A 7,237-nucleotide genomic window follows, 5' to 3' on the forward strand; every position below is an offset into this window, starting at 1 on the left:
TCATTTTTTTACATTGTTTGCACATTTGTAAAAGCTTTTCTGTAGGGTAGACACCTAGGTGTAAAAATATTACCTCAAAGGATTGATCATTTAAAATTTTCATAGATAATGCATAATTTGCAATCATCTGTTTTAATTGTTGCATAATATTCCCAAATATGGATGTAATTTTATTTGTTTACTCATTTCCCCAGAATTGGACATTTAGGCTGTCTGAAGTGATAAATAATGCAGCATGAATATTCTCATGATGAAATCTTTGTCACTATTACCTTAAGATTGACTTTTATGAAAGAAATTTGTTGTCATAATATATGAATATTTTAAAGACTCCTCATTAATATTGTTAAATTGATTTTTCAGAAACGTATCAGCTTATATCCCTGGTTTCTGCAAATCTTTGAACTTGATATCAGGCTAAAATGTTGCTATAAAATGTTATGGCTAGTTCTTAATTTCCTATACTTAAGGTTAATAATACCGTGTAAAATAGGACCAGCATTTGTCCAGAAAATGACGAATACTTTTCAGATGATTCAAGTATTACTCAAAATTTCATGATATTCTTGTGAAGAATGTCCTCTGTTGTCCCTTGGCAGTTACTTCCTATTGCTACAACATATGGGGAGTCTGGATATGTATAAACAGGGGTCAGGATTGTTGCCCTGGTATGGGACTATTGTATATGAATATGAAATAGAAAATGCTTAGCTACAGAAATATTGTTTCTCCACAGGGGAAAAAAATGTTAGAAATGATCCCTAAGCATGGTCCCCATGTTTGCAACTAAATTCCAGACTTTGGAAGGTGTATTTTATTACTTCATATTTCTTCTTGTCCTTTGGATAAACAAAGGTAAATGACTTGTGGATCTTTTGAGAGAGATATTTTTAGTTCAGGAAATAGAGGACTGGCTTTCTAACCATCCTAAATCTTGACTGTTTTCCCTTTTATCTTGAGATCTCTCCTTGTCATTTAGTTCCCATTGCTGTGGATGGTTAATTTTATTCAATTTTTGTGTGTAATAGTATTTACTCTCACAGTTAGGTTCTCATGAACACTGAATTATTCCTTGTATACCTTTGTATCCCCTGACGGTGCTAAAAAAGGACTTTGACTCTAATGGGTTCTTCATTCATTCAATATATCCTTGTTAGGCACATGTTCTACATGATATACAGTGCTAGTTCTGGAGATTCTTTGAGAATATATAGTCTTAGTGCTCATCAGATGTTCATGCAATTCCTTGTTTTTTCCATCTTCCCATTGTATTTGGTTCCTGCCATGTGATTAGTTCTGACTAGTGGGTTATGGACATTTAACTGGGCTGAGATACTTAGAAGAGTTGGTGTGGCACTTCTATCTCTCTCTTACCCTGATGTGGCATCCTAGGAAGCCAGATATTGAGATAACGACCTAAGAAGGTGAAGTCTTAATCCCTGAGTCATTCCGGAAGCAGAAGTCCTCACCATGTACTCCAGACTTAGTGTGAGTGAAAAATGAGCTTTTGTTGCTTTAAGCCACTGTGATTTTTTTTGGTTTTATTTGTTTCATAGCAAAACCAATTCTGTCTTGAGACATTCCCTTAAGCAGCTTATAGTCTATATGAAGTAAGGATATGTATGATTAAGTTTCAATTACGTGGTTGGTAAATAGAGTGACCTGTGGACTTTGAGGTTCTCAGTCGAATAAGAATTCAACATGATTAGTTTCTCTGGGTTTTGGGCTCTACTTTAACTATCTGTGAGTTTAAGAAAAATCATAACCTCCCAGGGCTATAATTTCCTCATTTGTAAGGGGGGGGCAGGCCGTTTTTCTTGCTGTAACTGCATCTCTGTTTTGTAAGCAGCTGTGAGAGTAGAAGAAACAGGGACCAGAAGGACATTCATATCTTTATAAAAAGAGGTACTTTTCTGTGATTTACTGGGTAGGCCCTTACAACACTATACTTGAAGTAGCAGATGGAGGCAGGAAGGGCCATTATCTTCTAACTTAAACATAGATCTTTCAGTCTGTCTTCAGGACAGCCATGAAAATTTGACGCAATACATTCTTTACTATCAACAAGGATACCTTTTCTTCAGAAACAGAATACTCACAACACTGTCAGACTCCTACTCAACTGTATGTGTCAGATATTGCATCTTACAGCAATCTTTTCTTGAACATCTTTCCATTCCTTCACACAAAGAAAGTTATCCACCACATCCTCCATGTTATCTCTACATTCCAGACACACTTTCATCCTTTTACATATTACATGGTATTTTATTATTGTTTTTTAAACAGCTATTTCTGCTCTACTGGATTGTACATTCCATATGGAAAAAGACTTTTGTTCATTACATCCCTGGGGTCTAAGCTAGTGCCCGGCATCCTGTAACCACCCAATAAATACTTCTTTAAATAATTGAATGACAGTCAAGTGAATCCTTCACTGTTAATCAACATTTCCTGGTAAACTTGACTTGAAATGAATACAACAATGGAGTAGTAGTGCTACTACTCCAGTCAGTTTGCTATTATCATAATCCCCTCCCCCTCTTTTTATTCTTTTAAGAGGTAGGCCATTTCCAGGTGACCTGCCATACAGTTGAATTACAGAATCATGTTTTAGTTCTGACTTCTTAGCTTGTTTTGCAAGGGAATTAGGAGATTTAATACATTCGTGCTGCTAAAGAGCTTGAGATCTGCTCAGGAAAGTAACTTTAGAATGCCTAAGTGCTTAGTATCATAATATTTATTGAGAATTGATGAATAGAATTCTTAAAATAGTCTCACTCATTGTGGTATCACTGAAAGCGTGTTATACTAAATCCCATTTGTCTTGGATATAGGATTTCTGGAAGATGAATGGAAAGAGGAAATTAGTGGATTTTGGAATGGATTGTATAAGAACGAACACTTTCTTTAAAGGGTCCCTTTTCTTAAAGTGACAAATGCTAGGAAAAAAAAAAATGCCTTTAGCTGCACCTACTTGGGCTTGGTAATTACAAGTCTAGGAAATGTGCAAATCCCATATTCTGCCAGATGGAGAGTGTGAAAAAAACCTCTGCTTTGAATTCTGTCCTGGGATGGGGCAGAAGAACCACTGAGGGTTGGTCCTTGCATTGGATCTCTCAAATAGGCTATGTCATTTATGATATGCTCATTCTCTGGGAGAAGGAAGGCTTCATTCTTGTGCTGTGTGGAGTTTGGTATTTATGTCAGGCATGGGTTTAAAAAATTGAACAAACATATCTTCAAAACTGAGGAAAGATTTGGTGGTCACAGCAATTGCTTGCTGAGGTAGAATAGTCACCTTCATTTGGGAGAACTTAGACAGTGATACAGGAGGATAGAGGGGAAGGAGATTGACTTCCCCTGATGGTACTAAAAAATTCTCTGAAGTGTGTTTCAGACATATGGGATTTGTCATTCTCTCCTCCCTACAGCCAACAAAACGAGTAGGGTGCACTTCTGCCCTTCTTATACCCATTCTTTGTACTACCTTCTGGTTACTCAGTTTTCTCTACAAAAGTTCTCTTGATATTCATTTAAATCTCACTTTACCTCTATAAAAATATAGAGGGTTTGTTGTTGTTGTTGTTGTTTAGTGCCTTCTGAAGACCTGCCTTCTCCCAGTGTTAAGAAATGAATACTCAAAAATGGAGAAGCTAGCCCAATTTTTGTTATAGGAGAGTACTTACCACCATCATCATTCACAAACTCCTATAGACTACCCATTCTGTGTAATAATAGTTATAACAATAGTAACAGTTATGAAAAGCTTACATAGAATGTCTCACATTGGGACCATTCAGGGGACTTTCATAGTTACAATATAGCAGAAGCAAAAATAGCATATAAGTCTTACAAAGTCAGTTTAGAACCATATCAAAATGGTTGCTCAGTAGCCATCTATGCTTAGCTACTCTTGGAAAGACAGGTTTTGTTGACTGTTAACTCCTCTGACTGGAGGAAGGGAAACTTGCCCACCAACAGGAGAGTAATATGTATGATCGGGAGTGGGTACACATAGGTTTGTCATGGTTTCCTGTCACATGTGTACTAGAGATTCAAGTAGAACATAATTTTAGCTGGATGACATTGACATTCTCTCTAAAGCACAAGGTGAAGTTTTCTACTGAGAGTGGGCAAAAATGGGGGCATAAAGAGTGTACTAATTACTCAGACTCATCTGTGGGCTTTCACATGTGTCTTCAGATCACAACAAATGTTAACTTCAGTAAATTTGTAGACCTTAGTTTTATCCTCTAGTCATTATTATGATGATAAAATCCTCTGGATCTGTGACTTCATCAAATAGTACATATGCTTATGGAATGGTGGAGAACTGGCTGATACTGAGATCCATTTTGAAAGCAACATTTAATGTAGCACTGAAATGCCTGGGCGGTATTACTACCTGCAATTGGAAAAGTTGTGGATAAAGGTCTCCTTGGGCCTCAGTGAAGTCTCATTAACTCTGAGAAGGCAGAGGGAAGACAGAAGAGGTTGTCACCTCCTATTGCACCTCTTAGAGCTGCAAATCCTTCTTCAACTGCCCCATAAGAATTGGGCAGGACACCCATTTATACATTCTTCATAGAACTTCAAGGATGATTGCATCATAGTAAAACAATTTTTTTTACTTTTTAATTTTGTTGCATTTTTTTTTCTTGGGTAGATTTACATTGAAAAGACTCTTTGTACATAGCTTATCTGTTCACGGTTTTAGCAATTTGTCTGGATTTCTATTCTGAATTTAAACTATTACCCTTTAGAAGCTTTTCATGTCATGTTAAAAAAAAAAAGCCCTTCTCTTTTTAACAGCCATAAAAAGAGCAGAAGTAGATATTGCTATTCAGGAAGGAGTGGGTATCATTAGCTCAGCACATCAGAAACTCTCTGAATATAGAAAGATTTCTTCTGGAATGATATAAAAATTAGAGTATTTAGCAAAGAATACCATTGTCATAAGAATTTATTACAAAGAAAAATTTGAACCTTTAATTTCTTTCTCTTTTCTGAAGTACAAAGCAGGGAAAGTTTACTGTCAATACTTATAGAAGTACATTTTCCTTACTAAAGCAGTAACTTGGCCTTCTGGGTAATGAGGCAAATTAAAATTTAGGAGGACTGGGTTCTTTCAAACTCAACTATTGCCTGACCTTGATAATGCTGTTTACCCTCTCCAGGCCTCAAGCTCCCCATCTATAAAGTTGGACTCATAATGATCTTGCATTTACACACTCCTTTGAGGATTATAAAGAGAAGGTACTACATAAACCAGGAGCTTTTTATTCTTCATGGTTTTCATCTGAGAGTATTATTTAGCTAGGGTTCGGAACAGATCAATGAAGAGGTAGGAAGTAGGATTTTAAAAGAAAGGTTAAGTTAAAAGTTTTGCAGGGAGCAAATATTATATAGTGTTTAATGTAATCCCATTGACTCTCAATATATGTTAGAAATGTTTCTATAGGAAAAACCAAGTGGCCCCAACTCATAAGAAGAAATTTTTCTTGAGAATCCTGCTACCCAACTTTAGGGAATATTTAGCCTTTGTCAAAAATATAGTCTATTATATTACTGCTCCTAATCATCCTGGTAAGATGTGAGATGACCATCCTATTTGACCACATGTATATTTTAAAAATACATTGGACACTAATTATTATCTCACTGAATGTCCTCATTATCTCAACTAAAGTTCTGAGTTATGAGACGTCTGTAGTTGATTAGTAAACATCTTTAGTAAGAGGAAGCAAAGGAAGGTATATTTTCAGAGCAGATGTCTGTCTGCATTTAGCATAATAATGGACCGCTTTCATATCCATGGATGTGGTTTCAGAACTAGACCAAAAGAAGATTCTGACAACGGCAGTGTTGATGAAACCGGCAAGAGTCCTATTGTCTTTGGAGGCAACTGTGACTTCATATCTAAAATAGATCATTGTCTAATAAAATTGACCTAAACCAGATGTGGTCGAGGTGAGAGAGGATTGTTATTTGGAGGAGAATAGATAAACCTACATAAAAAGAATTTAATAAGGCCTCTGGATATGTGATAGTAAATTGCAAACAGATGGTCCAACTGTCTGTCTTCTTAACAGTTATGGTAAGGAACAGTACTAGATACTCAGATGGTCGTAAGTAAAAAGGAAACCATCTGTATACACAAAGGAGTTTCTTAAGAAAAGGATAAGCAAAATAAGAGCAACAACCATAGAATCATAATTTGGGAATTAAAGATCTTTGGGGTAGTAGAACTACACAAGCCTCGAGATGGGTAAAATATGCCAAGAGAAATAATGGCTGGAAGAATAGAGCAAATTATGGGAAAGATGAAGGGAAAGAAAGAGAATGGGAGATCACAGCTTTGTAGTAAAGCTTGAAATCAGGTAATGTGATGCCGCCAGTTTTATTTTTGTTTTTCAACATTTCCTTAGCGATTCGGGGTCTTTTCTGATTCCATACAAATTTTAGGATTATTTGCTCCAGCTCTTTGAAAAATACCGGTGGAATTTTGATTGGAGTGGCATTGAAAGTATAGATTGCTCTAGGCAGTATAGACATTTTAACAATGTTTATTCTTCCGATCCAAGAGCATGGAATGGTCTTCCATCTTTTTTTGTCTTCTTCAATTTCTTTCATGAGTGTTCTGTAGTTCCTCGAGTACAGATTCTTTACCTCTTTGATTAGGTTTATTCCCAGGTATCTTATGGTTCTTGGTGCTATAGTAAATGGAATCAGTTCTCTAATTTCCCTTTCTGTATTTTCATTGTTAGTGTATAAGAAAGCCACTGATTTCTATACATTGACTTTGTATCCTGCCATGTTACTGAATTGCTGTATGAGTTCTAGTAGTTTTGGGGGTGGAGTCTTTTGGGTTTTCCATATAAAGAATTATGTCATCTGCGGAGAAAGAGAGTTTGACTTCTTCATTGCCAATTTGGATACCTTTTATTTCTCTTTGTTGTCTGATTGCTGTTGCTAGGACTTCTAATACTATGTTGAACAAGAGTGGTGAGAGTGGGCATCCTTGTCGTGTTCCTGATCTCAACGGGAAGGCTGCAAGCTTTTTCCCATTGAGGTTGATATTTGCTGTGGGTCTTTCATAGATAAATATTATGAAGCTGTGATCACCAAGACAGCATGGTACTGGCATAAAAACAGACACATAGACCAGTGGAACAGAGTAGAGAGCTCAGATATGGACCCTCAACTCTATGGTCAAATAATCTTCGACAAAACA

This window comes from Mustela erminea, chromosome 2, assembly GCF_009829155.1.
Source record: "Mustela erminea isolate mMusErm1 chromosome 2, mMusErm1.Pri, whole genome shotgun sequence".
Classification (NCBI taxonomy): Eukaryota; Metazoa; Chordata; class Mammalia; order Carnivora; family Mustelidae; genus Mustela; species Mustela erminea.